This window comes from Coturnix japonica, chromosome 5 (genome assembly GCF_001577835.2).
Source record: "Coturnix japonica isolate 7356 chromosome 5, Coturnix japonica 2.1, whole genome shotgun sequence".
Classification (NCBI taxonomy): Eukaryota; Metazoa; Chordata; class Aves; order Galliformes; family Phasianidae; genus Coturnix; species Coturnix japonica.
This window is the reverse complement of record NC_029520.1, coordinates 44,036,941-44,054,072: the sequence shown is the minus strand read 5'-3', so window position 1 is coordinate 44,054,072 and position 17,132 is coordinate 44,036,941. Positions and strand designations below refer to the sequence as shown.

Below are 17,132 nucleotides of genomic sequence, written 5' to 3'. Positions count from 1 at the left end.
AGTGCTACTCCATATGCCACAACAAATGAGTCAAAGCGAAAACGTTTATCTTCATCCAATAACGAATAATTTCATGAGACTGTGACAGCTCAGGAACACTGTAAACTTCAAAGTTTGCAAATGAGGTAAGTGTCCTAAATGATGACAGTTCAGTGCCACGCTGCTCTTTTTGCATTAAGGAAATGTTCTAGATGGAAGCTTCTGATTGCTCTTGTCATTAAGAGGAGTTCTGGTCCTTGTAAGCATCCGTGTACTCATACACACATAGGAAAAGAAAAACACAGAGTTAAAATGGATAGGGATAACAAAAGGAAAAGGTGTGATGAAAACCAAAATAGCTACAGGCTTAATGAAACCTGACAGAACTGGATAAATAAACACTGCCACAGCTTCTTGCAGAACTTAGGAAAACGCCCTGAGCACAAGAAATGCAGTGGTTACCATGGTAATTTACATACATCAGACAAATGCTGGAGCTCTTTTCCTGTTTAAACTCCCAACATAAAAAATACGGGATGAGGTACAGACAAGCAAATATCTTGCATGTATTGGTGAGAGATTACTCACACAAGCACTTCCTTGGGGGTCAACTCTGTACCTTCAGTGCGTGACTGCCCTTTACAAGAGCAGAGGTCACAGTCTGGGAACTTCACCAGCTGGATGCTCTACACCTCTCCTCTGCTTCCCAGAAAAAGGGCTTGGGGAGGGGGAATATTGCATAGATTAGCCTCCTTTCCAACTTCCAAGTGTTATAATTCATGAAGGAAACTAAGCAAAAGAAGGTGGGAAGCAGCTGTAATGCTGAGATAGCAGAGCATCCACCCTGTCCTGCTACCCTCCCCTGCATGTCCTCACCAGCTGAATGTGGGCAACACTGCTGCCTTTTTGAAGACACATGGAGGACCAGGCATCTCAGCTGTGAAAGCCCCGAGCAGCCCTGCAGTAGCTTCAAAGGGTGCATGAGGAAGAGTACGACCCCATGACAGCATAGAAAGAAAGAGTTGATGCATCTGGACATGTTCTGATAGGGTGAAAATGCAAACAGAACAAGAAAAGGTTATTCTCAGGTCTGTGCAGAGCAGAAAAGTATTGGACAAAATGGTACACAGGTGAAAGCTCTCAGCTGCGTGGAGTTTTAAATGCAGACAAACAACATGACAGGTCACGGACTGCAGAATGCAGACTGACTGAGTATGGTGCACGAAAACAGTAACTGCACTTGGGGAGAGATCTCAGAACGACTCTCCTGGGGGCATCTCTGCCTGTGATCTTTCTCCCTGATGGATGCACACGGCGTACACAGCTGCTGTGCTGGTGCATGGGATCTTGGAGAGCAAACAAAGGTACCCTCAACTGCAGATGGAAACAAGAAATAACAAACGACAAGGAAGCACAGAATCAGAAGTTGCCTTGATGATAAAGGTCTCTGTCTGCCAGAGATCACATTCCCATCAGTAACACTGCAGAACTTGCTGAAGCTACAGTTTCCTCCCAATGAAACGCTTCTGTAAAATACTTCTTCCCTCTGATAACACAGCTGTGTGCTGAACTGCAACATTCGTGGCAAGAGAGTGCTGCACAGACTTGCTAAAGACAAGGATCCTGCCTGCCCCTGGGGGCTCTAGGAAACCCAGGAAGGAAGCTGGCAGCATGGCAAGTTCTCTCAGAGCACCCAGGCCGGCACTTTGCTCCTCTGCACTGCATCACTGCAGTACCACTTGGGTGCTGCCACAAGGACACAGGCACTGCTTGAATGTGAAGTGATGGACAGTGCCATGGGATGGCCAAAGGGGCTGCTGTCAGCCACACACTCAGCTGCAATTCCAAATCTGGGCTGCAGTGAAAGCAGAAGTGGTGCATTTAACAGCAGACCTGGAAGCCTCAAACTGTTTATCCACTTCAACAGTTGAAAATAATTCATCCTTAGTATGTGTCTGCAAAACGTTGCTTCTGTGCAGTGCACAAAGTAATTTATGAAACTTCCTCCATCTGCAGTTTCTTACTGTCCTGACGAGACAGCAAATGAGAGGAAAAGAGAAAATGAGACTGTTTTTACTCCTTATTTTCTACTTTACAAAGGCTCCTTCTTCTCCCCTTCAAATGGGGGATTGCAGTTCAAATAAATACTGGCAGCATAATAAATTTACTTAAATATTCAATTGATTTCCAGAACATCTAGTGCTTTTAGGGCATTTGAGCTGGAAGCCTATCATTCTCATATTAGGAAAGGTTGTGTATATTTCTACTTCCTGACTAGCTGATGTGCTTTAATCATATTTTCCATTAAAATAAATAAATGAATAAATAAATGATCATCAATAATAATAAAAAATCAGGACCGTCCTCAAGCTCTGATTTTACCTTTCTACCACCAAAACTGGCCATTGGGATGCATGCTGAGGACCAGCAGAACCAGATACACAACCAGTTACTCAGAAAGTGAGATGGAGGTTGGTTTTGAAGGGCAGTGAACATTTTTAACTCCTAGGGCTGACAGAAAGAGCTCCTCAGCTCTTCTCAAAAGACTGCACAGTAGTAACACAGTCACTCCTGACCCACACTGGACTGATATTTGAACAAGAGAATGAAGGAAAAAAGTTCCAACGTTAGACACTGCTTTGCAAGGGGCAGACTGACCTCTTGCAAGTGAAAGAAGCGCCCGTCCGCGTCAGCAAGGGAACGAATGGGTACAGAGCTTCAGCAAAGAGTTCCACAGCAGGACCACAAGAAAAACAAAAAGAGCTCTTTTGCAAAGTCTGTAATTTAGCTTGAGTGTCCTTTGCAGCATTACTTAGGCACTGAGACACAAAGATCTCACTTGCTCCTAGACCGTTTTAGCAAAGCAGATCTGAGGTCTGTAGCCACACGCTGCACCTCAGGCTGCACTGCAATCTCTCACCCTGTAGAAACTGACATGCAGTGGAGATATATTTGACATTTAGGTATTAGTAATAAAATGATTACATTACAAATAGAGAGGAAATTGTCACTTGTAGCATTAAACAGTTGTAATGTAGCCCTTCTACCCACAATGACATCATGGGCACCAAGCTTTTACGTCTTCTGTAAAAGCAGGAATTATTTCTAAAACATAGCATTAGAGATAAGGAAAACTTATCTTGAATAATTAGTTCATAATGTTAACCCTATTCAAATACATAAGTACATAGATATCCCCTGAACATTTTGTGTTTGCTTCTCAGGGCTGTCCCCCAACAGAAATATTTTCACTCCTCTTGCCAGCAGTTGCAGCAGCACATCTATGTAAAGGAAAGCAAGGGACAAGGACCAGGTGAGACCCATGTATTAACAACACTTCAAGGAAGTTATAGGGAACAGATTTGTCCTATTGAAATTGAAGCAGGGACAGATGAAATGTGGATCTCGCTATTGCCAGTCTCACCCAACAAGCCCTGGCTGTGCTTATGAGCTCTGCAGTCACTCACATGTGGGGATGTGGGAGCGTTTTGCTTCCTTTTCTAGCTAATGCTTCTTCCTGTTGAGTACTCAGCTTTCACTGAAACAACATGAAGTCTGTTTTATGCTATCAGCATGCTCCATCCTCCGCTGGCTGAAAATTACATTAACATTTCATCATCCTTCTGCCCACAAAGTCTATGAGCTGCAAATCCACTTCCTTCACAGGAATTCTGTTTCCTGACAGCAGCACTGCACAAGGCAGCATCGGAAGCTTCCACAAAACACTTCCTCAGAAGTCTCACCTGGTAGGAACCAGGACTGCCCCGAGGCTGGAATGCCACAAGCTTGATCCCACACTGAGTTAGAGTGGCCATACGTTTCTTAGGAATACAAACCCACGTGAACACAGTGCATTATTTGCATGTACAATGCACTATCTATTGTTATATCTGCTCTATATATGAAAAGATATTAACGTATGGTAGCACGCGCTGTCATCTGATAAAATTTTGTTGAAATTCAACTAGGAAATCTAGCAGAAAAGCTCTTGACTCTCATAACTACTGTCTGTGTTTAACCCACACAAAGAATGGCAGTGAATTTAATCTGACATGCGGATGAGTATAAATCCTTCCACAGTACTCCCTCTAACCAGCAATCACTGTAAATGTGCCCTCATCTTTATTCCCCCCAAAACATATTTCTAATGCAACAAAGCCCTGCCAGCAACTTCTGAAAGTCAGTCATTGAAAGCCTTGAGTGCAAGTCAGTCCAAAGGCAAAAGGGCTGCATTGCTTGATTTCTGCAAGGCATTCCAAGCCCACAAGTTGCAACTATTTGTCCTCCCTTCAATCCAGCTCTATAGAATCATTAAGGCTAGATAAGACTTCTAAAACCAAATAGTCCAACCATCACCACTGTACCACTAACCATGACTCTCAGTGCCACAACTACACAATTCTTGAACGCTTCCAGAGCAGCCTGTCATACTATCAAAGGGTCAAATTTTGGGTTTGCTTCTTCTACAGGAAAAAAAGAAAGACATAAACAGACTCTTAAATATAAGCAGTGGAAGATCATTCTCTCAATGGTAGGGAGGAAAAGATCTGAATTTAAAGTTACTCAAGCCAACTACCTGTGCTGACAAACCCATCACAAACAACTTGGATCACGACGCCATGAGCTGCAGAGGGAACTCTCTATTCTCCTATTAATCAAACTTACATAAGGGGAACAAGATGCTCTAACAGAATAAAAAAGAAAAAGAAAGAAATTGAGGTGTAATTGTATCTATTCAGTAGGCACTGAGCTCAGTGTGGCTTAGTATGGGTGTGGAAAGCTCAGTAAAAAAACACTTAAAGTCTTGAATCTATGTTAAACTAAGATAATAGAAAACATATCTAATTTTAAAACATATACAAGAGAACAAAATATCCCTTCACAAAAGAAAATATAAATGAGAAAAAAAACAAAAACTGTATTAACAAACCTACTTTATCTGTTTCTGACATACTATGATAAAATATTGGTTTAAATTATGTAGTGTGAAGGCTGACAATATGTTTTGCAGTTATGTTTAAATAACTACTGTTCTCACATTAGCCATAAGTGAATCTTAACACCAAAAATAGCCCATTAAAAAAATAAATGTGCAATCCAGTTATTTAAAGTACTGCTGACCAGGGATCATTGCTGCAATACTTCCTCTACTGCAGCAGTGGAAAAGACGTGTAAGGTAAAATCTGGGGTTTCAATTGAAAAACAGATAATTATAAACAAATTATGGATAAGCAAAGAATTATGTGTCATATTGGCTTTTTGACTATGAATAAAAGCTAATTTTCTTTTTAAAAAGCACGTTTCATTTTAGCATTTAAAACAAAATGATTTTGCTTTCAAAGCATACCCTAAATTTGAGCTTTAAAATGGAAACAACACAAAAGAATGCTTAGTTTGTACACTTAGTGTGTAGTTTTGCAATGGTTTCTCAGTGCATCAGGATAAAAATGCCTTCCTTGCGTATTAAGGTTTGCTAACCAAAACACCCCTTAGCTCTCAGTGACCCTCTGCCTTCAACTTACTGCTCAATTTGCAGCGTCAGGGAAAACATTATTTAAAACATGGCGGTGCTGAAAGATCTGACTGCAAAATAATGTGGCCAAGACAAGAAATATACTCAGCACAACCCTAATTGGGTGATTTCTGGACTTGGCAGTATAGTCTGAAAATCAAAAAGAAGGCAGCTTGGGGCTACATCTCAGGCTTATGATATAATGAAAAGCCACCCAGAGGCGATATCCATTCTACTTGTATGGAAATCAATATAATAACAGCCAAATAAAATGCAGTTCCTGGGCTTAGAGGGATATTGCAGCAGATAGCAAAAAAAGGAATCAAATGCCAGCTAGCCTGAAGAGCAACATATCTGTGTTTATTATTCGAGCTTTAGCCCTCAGGTCTAAATACTAAATTTAGAGCAATCAGAACAGTCAGAAAGATAAGTCATAAAATGAAGCACAAGCATGCTGCCCTTTGGATTCTTGCCTTTTTCCACTTCTTGAAGTCACTTTCTCACAACTCTAAGGTAACGCTTCATTTCTCTTCCCAAGTCCAGCAACCTGTCTGCACATTTTGGCCACGTGTCCAGCATGCTCCCTCATCATGCTGGGTGCCCATCCTGCAGCATTTTGCATGTTAATCCTTGCCAGCCTTTGCATTAGATGTGCCATTCTAGTTAGCAGCAGCACTTAATGCGTTAGCAGGCTCTGGTGGACAACAAAAGGCTCTTTGCTTTTCTCCTGAGTTCATTAGTCTTGCTGTTTTGCTGATTCAAAGCATTTTCTTTTGCATTTAGCAAGGCCCCTGTAAGATGATGCGTGGAGCCCAAGCCCAGAGTCATTTATATTGTGGATGCTAATAGTGATACATCAAAGAAGAAAGAAAAAACTTCTCATCAATTAAAATGCTTGTTACTGCAGTCACTGCTAAGTAAATCTAATAAATGAATAAATAAATACATTTTCTCCTAGACGATTGCATATGACAGAGGTAAAATAATCTTGTGCTAACTAGAAACCGACTCAGCTTGTGGTTCTGAAGAATACTTTTGGGGAATAAGCATAATTTCACATTTAAAAATACAACCTCTTTTCAAAGTAATGGTTGAAACAACAGTCCAGAACTGCACAACTGCTGCATTTCAGGACAATCCCCATCCAGATGAGTCCATTTCTAACACATTCAGCCTTCTTCTTCAGCCCCCTTGCCCCACATGAGCAGCAGTGTGGCAGTTGGGTACCTGCACCTCACCCCACTATGGCACAGGAAGCTTCACAAGAATGAACAATTCACAGTTATAAGCTCAGGCAGTCACAGGAGGTGCTAACTAATCTCAACAGCTTCTGACCACGTGTATTTTTAAAAGTGTAACAAAAACCCAAGATACTCCACAGTAAACACTGAATAATATCTGTGCTGAACAGCCAAGTAACACCACTGCAAACATGCACAAATGCTGACAGGCATGGTATCCTGCCGCCAAAGCACTGTCCCATGATGCCAGCACACCAGATGCCATGTGGCCAGCTATGTGTGTATTTAAAACTGCTCCTTGATAGCTCAGGGTAAAGTAACTTGGGACATCTGCCAGATTCCACTGCTTACACAGTGTAGTTCAGTATTCAGAGTCTGAACTCACCAACTGGAGCCCATGGCCATGGAAGATCAACAACTGAACCAACATGGAGCAAGATCATCACCTGCATTGGCCAAGAACAAGGGATTTGTATTTTTGACCTAAGCTTACCACAAGTGGCTTTGAGGATCCAGAACTTCTGCAAAGATCAACAGTGCCCTCAGACATCCACATCACCTGCTCCCTCCTGCCTCTCCCATTCCTATCTCTTAATACAAATAACATCAGACATTCCCAGCTATCAAACTTCCAGATGACAAGCTTCCAAGCATGATCAATGCACATACTGTCTGTTCAAATACTAATTTAACAATTGATTTATCTTTAACAATGTTTTTCTTCACAATAATTTTTTGTATTTCTTGCGGAAGAACATTTACATTGATTGCTGCTAATTTGCCTAGACATTATTATGGAAGAGAATATATACTTACAAGATAACAAATCATCAAGTCATCTACTGCAAATAACTGTTTCCAAAATTCCTGCTTTCCTTTTGTGATCAAAAGGAATCCTGCATGTGATCAATTTCACTGGACCTCTGCTGTCATTGGCCTCACAGATACAACCTTCCTATGTGGGGTAGGAACAGAACGTATCTTTTCCACAGTGAAGACTGATAACAAGAGGGACCTCTCAGATGAGATTTAGTGAATGCTGGAAAAATGGGCTCTTTCAAGCACTTGTTTTTCTCCCTTTGCACAGAGGATAGATAGGTCTGCATTAAAATATATCAAAAGAAGCAAAGTAAATGATTACTGTTATTTCCCTTCTATTTAGGAAATGAAATAGGGCACATTTCTCCTTTACACTGCCATGCTCACGTTATCTATCCCCAGCAGCACGCTGTGTGGCTCAGACAAGGATGCACACAGCTTTTCAGGTGATGCATTAACCACCAGAGGGAGTCCCTGGAAACCAGTAGAGGAGGAAACAGAATTAAAATTGACGTTTTACCGGGTGCACTCCAGAATACTAATCAAGACTAACACATAAAGCAATCCATGCAAATCAGATTGACAGTGATTGCTTTGCAGGGTTTGGCTTTTTGTCAGTAGAACTAGAGCAGATTTTTAAATGCAGCTCCCAGACATGAATCACGCTGACTTTGCTTCAGCTGTGCAACCGAGCACGTACAATTGGAAAAGCTGCGTGCACTTTGTGAACCAAAATCACCTCTTTGCAGCTGACTTACTTCCTGAACTACCAAACGACCTGAGCCTGTTCTATGTCACTGCAGCCATGGCTTGCTTCCCAGTGTACCACAGGGCTGGGCAACTTGCTGAGCCACCTTCCCTCAACACTGCAGTCACCTCCAGGTGAGCTGATGTCTCCCTGCAGGGTGTAAAGAGAATGTACACAATTACTGCTGCCCAGCTTAAAAACCCCTTTTTGGATGGATCTCCTCATTGAGATTAACTGGAGAAATGACAGCTTCTCATCTCCACATGAGTCTGAGGTGCTGTTTGCAGAATGCCATCCAACCTAGAACTCCTGGCTCTCTGTCTCGGTGGAAAACAAGATGCTGGATGACCGCGCAGAGTCCTTTAAGAAGGCAATTAATAGAATTTGTGTGAGCTCCCTGGGGATTACCAGCCAGCAGCAGAAGCTGCTCTACATGCTGTGCTGGCGGCAGCATATGGCGATGCACTCAGCACTGTGAATTAAACAGCAGACTTTGCTCTCAGCTCAGCCTGCTGTCAGAGGGCTGCATGGCTCTGCCTGAACTCCTCAACTGTACTGCTCTGTGTTGTGGTCCCAAATGCCGAGTGCTCTGCTCAGGAATGCATTTTTACTGAATGCTGCTCCTACAAGAAACTGTGGTATGAAATGAAAGCATAATAAAAAAATAATAATAAAATTATAACATTATTAGTTTTATTTCAGCTAAGTGTGAAAAATCCTCTCGTCTCAGCAACTTACTCCTATCCACATACTTGTGAATTTCTCACCAAGACCATCTCCTTGCAGAGCTCAGGCAGTCAGAGAAGTGATAACCTGATGAATGCTGCTCATGTGAATGCACACTCACACACGTATTCTTGTGAGATCACACTAACTGTCCCAGGGAGATCCATGGAGCACCACTAGTAACACAAGTTTACGTCCTTTCACTTCGAGTTTTATAGCTTATTATTAATTAAATTAGAAGTTTAATTATTCTAGTAATTACTAATTAATTATAGCTGTAATTAGAATTAATTATTCTATTAACTAGGAAGCTTGAAGAGGATGACAGCAAAGTTGTCATATACCAGAGAAAGGCTCTTCATAGCAATCTTTAACTGGTAAGTGAAGGAAAAGAGAGAAAAAATAGACCTTGTTTTGCCAAGTGGGGCCCAGTACAGGCACCTAAAATACATATCCAAATGTCCTATGGCATCTGTGTCTTTTTCTATTCCATAAAGACAGCCCTGCTCAGATATAGAAGTCTGTACTACTGGTGCCTACACTTCTACTCCAGTTAATAGGAGGACTGCAGCCACAAATCTATTACTTGTTTGGATTGAGAGGTAGCTAAGGAAGTTAAAGAATTATTTCAGAGATACAGGCTACTGTAGGAATTGGCACCAATCCGGGAATTCAGAAAATCTACTAAATAAAGAGCTGCCAAATTTCTTGCCAGTTCATCAACTAATAAACCAAAACCTACTGTAACCCTTACATATTTCTGTCTCTCATTGCAAGTTAATCACTGATATAAATTAGTTAGGTTCTTGGTGGTTTTCTGTTTGGAGTTTTAAACACTAGAATTAAACATCATCATAATTATCAGAACATCCTATTTTTGCAAGATGATTCAAAATGAAATGCAATATAATATTCCTGTGTTAGGTGCACTTAAGTATCTATTAATGCTGTAGAGTGTTGGAGATGTCATGCTGAGTACAATAGCTTAGAAGTTTCGATAGTTTACTCTTCCAAAAATAGAGAGTACAGGAGCACAGCACTGCCTTAAAAATCAATCCTTTTTTGGTTATTCAGGTTAGTAATGACTATCAGTTATCACTTCCTAAATCTGGATCTGTTTAACTAACACCAGAGCAGACTGCCTGGACAGTTTTTGTTGTTTTTTTTTTTTTCCATTAAGAATCAGACTGTCTCTCACAGCATTTAATATAATTTGTTTTCATTGTTGTTTTTGCTCTTTTCTTGTGTTGAGAGCAATTTCACAGAATGTCCTTTACAATATCTGGCTTTAAAGTAGTGTGCAAAAACAGTGGAGTGGGCTGTCAGTATATGTGCAGAGACAGCATCATTGTTTTGAGTGGAACTGCAGCACCTCTAGCCCATGCTGGGTCTAAAGAAGAAGAAAAAACTACCTTCCACAAATGCAGTTCTTGTTCTGATAGAAATGGAGTCGTATTAGAATGAAGCTATTTTAGAGACTATCCTAGGACACTAAAATATTGAAGCACTTTCAGAATGACAGCAAATGAATACAAAGCTGAAAGTTTACTGACGATATCAAACCTTTCTCAAGGGGCAATTTCTCTTTCACTGAAAGAAAAGAGATGTCCAATCAATCAATAAAGGTCCCATGATCTATTAGTGTTGAACAAAACAAAATGCACTGAGACTCAATGTGCCAAAGCACAGCAAGAGAAAAGGTAACTAGAAAAACACTGTTTACATCACAAAACACCATTTTTCATTGCACAGGTTAGTAGAGACTAGAACAGGATGGATCAGGAAAAGAGTGCAGCACTTGGGCTGGGATCCTGCAAGGGACCACGGGAACTGGAAGCTGACATCTACCACCCTCCAGCATTTTATGACATCCCACCATGCTGTCCTATACCAGTCATACTTAGCATAGGAGGAGCAGGTAGATATTCCTCCTTCTACCACATTGTCCCTGTTGAGAGGATGAAGAGGAGGGAAAGTGATGCAGTGCTGCTTCTGAGTCAGAGCATCTCCAAGGGCAAGGCAGCTTTCACACTTGGGTAGCTGAAGGCTAAGCTCCTGTCATGGCCATTGCTTGACACATGGCACAGTGTGTCCAGAGTCCAGGCTAACCCCAAAACAGAGCCTTTGCCAGTGCAGAGGATAAAGAGGCATGTTAAGCAAGGAAACACCCTACAAATGGTCCCAAAAAAAACAATACCCAAAACTTGGCTTACATTGCTTAAAGGTAAAACAATGTACTTCTCAAATTCGTGAAATATTTTTATTTTCTAAATTAATATATTCATCTGCCACTTTGCGAGAGTCTAGTAAAGAAGCCACATTACGTCTTTTACTACTGAACTCTGGGAACTTTGCTAGTTTTGCACCAGTTTCAGAAAAGCACAGGTTTGAGTGCAGTGGCGCTAGCAAATATCACTAGCAGGACTCTCTCCTCTCAACATACACAAGTCTCCTTTAAATGTCTCAACAGTTTTCTCTCCACACAGTTTCCTTCCTGAAGTGGTTTTCATTTAGCGCTGAAGATTTCAGTACAGTAAAAACATCAGTGAGAGCCTCAAGAGCCGTTAGACTTGTTATGCTATTCAAAGAACACAGGCACCTCTTGTTGCTCAAGAAGGGTGAGGGCAGCTGTGCTGCTCTATGCAAGGATAGGAGAATCCTGTAGAAAGCAGCTAGGATGTTTGCAAGCAAAATGTTATGGGGTTTTATTGGCGTGACACTGGGAGAACACTTGACTGCCCAGGAAAATGTTCTGCTGTAGATACCTATCATTAGGGGATTTAAAAGCTGAAGAAATAATGCCTACTTCTTAACAGCAGAATAACTGAACAACGGTTTGCAATTCCAGATAGATTAATTATAGCAATGATATTTACATTTATAATGCTGGAAGCAGTCACCAAGTCCAGTTTATCTGTCATAAATAAAGCAATCCACTTCCTTTGCTCCACTCAGCTGGAGCCAACCTAACGGGGGAGATTAATGAGTCTTATTTGCCACTTCTTCTAGCTGGAACAACTTCTTCCAGCTCTGGGTGAACTGCAAAGGTAGCATTTCACACACCAATGAGTGCCTGCTTTTCTTGTAATGATTTTAAACACATTTCTCAAGTTCATAAAAATTCACAGAATCATACAATATTGTGATCCTGATGATCCACAAAGATTATCAAGTCCAACCTCTGGCTCTACACAAGACCACTCCAAACTCAGAGCATCAGATCACCAGCTGGAGAGTAGCACTCACTGGTTCCTAGCTCAGGAAGATTCACACTTGTTTGCTATGTAACACCTCAATCCAGTCCACAAATGATCACCTGAAGGAATCTATTTCATTAATAAGCAATATTCTATAGGATTATTTATCCCAGGTGGATTATTCCAGAACAGTCTCAGTGATAAAGCTATATAGCAGATGGAAGGGAAAAGGTCATCATCTTACTTGAATTTTCTTTCTCTCTTCATTTACTTAATTTACCACAGTAAGTTTGATTACAAAATTGCCCCATCTGCAGTGCGTTTCTGAGCAGCTGAAGCTTACAATGAAACTGGAGAAAGCATGAGGCTAGAAATATTATGGAATCTGTTTATCTAAACCTTTCTTCGATGCTTATGGCAGATGTCAGTTGGGTAAGATTTATTCCCCCAGGAAAGGTTTGTTTTCTTATGAACCAAAAGCTTTTTGTGTTTTTAAGATGCACCCAATTAACCATTGCCCGTGGCTTTCTACTTTTGCTAGCACTGCACATCTGATCACATGGATCATATTTACACTAGTTAAGTTTTAAAAGTTTGTTATTTACAAGATCTAATTGCCTGCATCATAAATAGGAACAACTTCTAGGACTATCTGGTTAAGACCTGCAACATCACAGCATGCTCACAGTCCAGCAGTGCCTACACGATATGAGGTTATATCAGTCTTTAGATGCTACTAGCACACTTGAAAGTACAAGGTGCACAGAATAGACCTTTTAGCATTTTCTGATCTGCACCAATACACCTTATAATTTGGGAAAGCAGCCTGCAGCATGGAACATAGAGCACTTTGCATCAGGCACAAACGTCTTTATACCAGAAAGGTCTTGGAACCAGCTAGCTGCAAACAGGGATTGAGCTCTGTGGTGGGTCCTCTCCATTATTGATGAGTTATTTTATGTATTATGCAGCACTGTAATGAAGATGTAGTCTTTTGTCTTCCCACACTGGGTCCTCTGTGGTGCTGGGAAGTCTTGGGGCAATATTATCATATAAAACAGTCACTGCATTGTAGAAGATGAATACAGCTGACTGACTTTCCCAGCAGTTAAACTTTAGTGAAATATCAACAAAGATTCAGTACTAGCTGGAAAAATTCTAACCAAAAATGAATTGAATACAACTTTACAAAATTATATCCAAAAACCTGCATAGTCTTTCGTGCAAAATCTGATGTACCATCATCACCACACACATCCCATGCTGACAGAAACACTACAAATACTTTGGACATTTAAACAGTAGAGAGAACTTATACTATATACTGACAGTCTACAGTTTGATAAATCAACGCTCTCCTCTGTTTCTACCCTTATTTTGGAGGACTTAAAGTGCTTTACAAGCAGCTTCCTTCCAACAATACGGAAATAGTTCAATTCTTAGTGAGGATGTGAGTGGAACTGAAGGAACTGAAAAAGATCTTAAACTGAAAAATGTAGTCAAATCCAACTCATGGGAATAGGAACTGGAGAAATATATTGCAAGCAGCCCACAGTGGTGGAGAAGAAAAACCAGATCTACAGATCAGAATAAAAGGAGCAAGGAAGAACCTTCCTGACTGCCCCAACACCCTCCCTACAGAGGTCAAAGTTGAACCCATGTAGCTCCACACCAGAATGCAGAGAGCTGTGACCCTCATCTGTATTGTGTGGTCTGTAAGACATTTATACTCGCAACAAAAAAAGGCTTTCCTAAAAGAAAATTTAAAAAAGAAAAAAATGTATTTTGACCCCCTCCCCCACTTTCTTTTCCATGCTTTCCTCCAACTTCCCCCTAGTTAGTCAAATAAGGCATCTGACCTCTTTAAGAAGCTCTGCAACGTTATCCTCTGCATAAGGCTTTCCAGTACATGACAGTTATATTCAGAAATAGAAATGATAGTTTTTGTATTGTATGTCAACAATACCAGCTCAAGTCCCCGCAACAAAGACATCAAAAGAAAAGCAAAAAAACCCATAATATGTAACATTGATTATGCAATACACAGCCTACTGGAAAGTGCTGCCTGTGTCAGACTCGCCATTCTACTCCAAGAGGTACCAAGTCTTTAAGCCATAGAAATCCAAGTCACTTATTGATATCTTCATCTCCTGGCCTGCTCCAATAGCCATGTTATGCAATCATCTGTCATTGCATTTGTTAAATCTAAGAGGATGTAAGCCCTGAAGAACATAAACCATGTCTGCTTAGCAGACATCAAGCAGCCTGCGAGCAAAATACATGCAAAATACAGGGAAAGAAACGATGCTGCTCTGTCCCCAGTGAAATCCAGTTGCTGGTGAAAAGTGGGCCAGTTACTTCTTGCATCAAGTAATTGATACCAGTAAACAGGCCTGCCTTCACAGAGTGGACTCCCATGGAAAAGAAAATAATAACAGGAAAGCATTTGTCATACTAATGGCCTTAAGTATTACACCATTAAACAACCATAAGCATGAGATGAGCAAGTCACTGCTATCATTTGCTCTCATTTCACAGGTTGGCTCAGAACCAACTCTGCATTTTTTACTGTAAAAGAGGACAGATTAAAGAGGCATGTAAAGAAATCAAAGTAATTGGGGATATAGACAAGCAAGCAGGTAAACAACTGTGATTCAGTGAGACAACTGTCTAAAGGAAGAATGGTATACATTTGTATTATTACTTTCTTCTTATTTTATCTCATTTTTACTATTCCCAACACAATCATTAGCATCCCTACACAGCACACGATTGAGATGAATACTGCATTCAGTTCCTGCACTGTAAGGACCTTTCTTTACACCCCACCCAAGAACACAGCTCCCACTGCATCACTGAGAAACTGGATGCCCAACCCTCTGTGAGTTCACCCCTGCAGAAGCAAGCCTCAACAACAAGTTCTGACTATGGCTTTTCTCCCAGCTCCCTAAACTATGAGCCATCAGATTCCTGGGAGGAATCCTCTCCCTGGGATCATCTCAATATCCAACCTAGATTAACGTAGGCTTGTGAGTCAGCAGCTAGATTTAGGATCTGATTCAGCCCAATTAACCTTAGGCACTGAAAAAAGCACTTGGCTTAGCATTCTCTCATGCTTCATACAACCAGCACAGAACAGCGATGGGCTCTCATGGTGAATGAGGCTCTCAGGAAAAAGTGGAACAGCACAGTGATTCTCAGCTCTCGTTCATAACTGTATATTCATTTGAAATGACTCATTCATCCCAAAGTCAGCGCTGCCTAGACACTATCTCCAACTCCCCCAAACATGGATTGCAACCATTTTTTAAACTTCTCAATTTCAGCATTATGTGCTGCTCAAAAAACCCCACGCCACTGCTTTATGAACAGACTTTTTCCCCAGTCAGTCTAGTGATAATACCCTGACTCCACGTCTGCTGAAAGTATGATGCAGCCTCTTTCTGCTGTAATTTAACTTAATTCGTTTCAGTTTCTACAAGTGAGCAGTGAACTGAAGGGAGATGGAAGCCAGAACCAGAGCCCAGTGGCTGGCAGATCTGTGCTGCCTAAACACAGTAGTGTCTCAGTGGGGATATATGAAACAAGTAAACAGCAGAAATAGTACTTCCAAAGCAGCACAAATAGCATATCCCAAATTGTACAGCTAGCAGATAGCTCTGGTAGGCAGCTTTAATGATGAATGTGCCAGAGGGAACCTCTGTTTAACTCTGCTTATGGTTGAGTATTTTAATAGTGTGTGAACAGTTTAATGCATACAAATGCACTCCTCAAAGCTGGATTCAGCCTCCTGAAGCACAAGATACTGTAGTACACAGATGCATGGCTATAATAAGGGCTTTTTTTTCCTAATGATTTTTGCATGTGAAAAATCAAACTCTAATGCAGCGTGCAGGCAGCAGAATGGATGGCAGAGGCCACGCCTGAAAAAGTACACAAATATGTGTGTCTACGTGAATTCCTGCTTGAATTAATTCATGCCCATAAATATGAGCAATATCCAATATGAACTTGGCCAGAGCAGATCTGAAAATACATCTTGGACTTTATACCCATTATGCACTTTTGCTGTCAAGACTCAAATTCCTAGACAAGTACACTTTAAGATTGCTTCTTTCATTTCAGTGTCAGAGCAGAACATTCTCATCTTGAAAGTCGTGTTTCCTTAGGATGTTCCTCTTGAGTAACCTCAAAATACTGGCGATCTAAAAGGGTTCTGACTGCATGAGAGATCTTTAGCAGCCAAAGAGCTCTGCACTCTTTAGGTACATGTATGCTTAGGATTGGAAGTGTTGGACAGATTTCCTCTTGAAATTCTCCTGCTGTGGTACAACTAGAGCTGAAAAAGGCATACTTCAGTCCTTTGCTTCTGAAAACAGCACAGAATACATGCTCTTCAATGATTTTAGCATTTGTCAGCTTAATAGCATGAACAGATACACCAAAATTTAGAACAAAATGGAACTTTTATAAATATCCTTACTAGTAATATATATTTGTTCATGGAAGATTGTCAGAAGACAAGAACAATTAACACATTAAGGATATCTGTAGGCACACAAACTGGTTTAATGTGGACAGTTTGCTCTGCCTCCTCTGTAGTGCTGCTGCCTCACCCTAAAGAATACTGCTGCTAAAATGGGATGGCAGCAAATGATGTTACCCTTGAATCACTGTGTTCTCAAAGAAAACAGGGCTCTGATGTACATTTTACATGAAAACAAAAGGCACCACATGAGGGCTGCTTTCTGTTCTCAACTCATAAACTTCAGAGAGATCCTATGCACGTAACCAAGGGCAGTACTTAAATCCATCATCACAGACCAGGATCTGATTTCTATTGAAGAATCAGGATGTCAGCTTGGGCCTTTGCAAGCTGCTGCAACAACAGTTTCACAGAACTGTAAACT

At 40.9% G+C, this 17,132-nt stretch overlaps 1 protein-coding gene across 9 annotated transcripts in view; it reads right to left on the bottom strand.

The window, feature by feature from the left end:
* The window catches only part of EVL (Enah/Vasp-like), a 118,536-nt gene that overhangs the window by 32,275 nt on the left and 69,129 nt on the right, over positions 1-17,132 (bottom strand). The window lies entirely within an intron of this gene.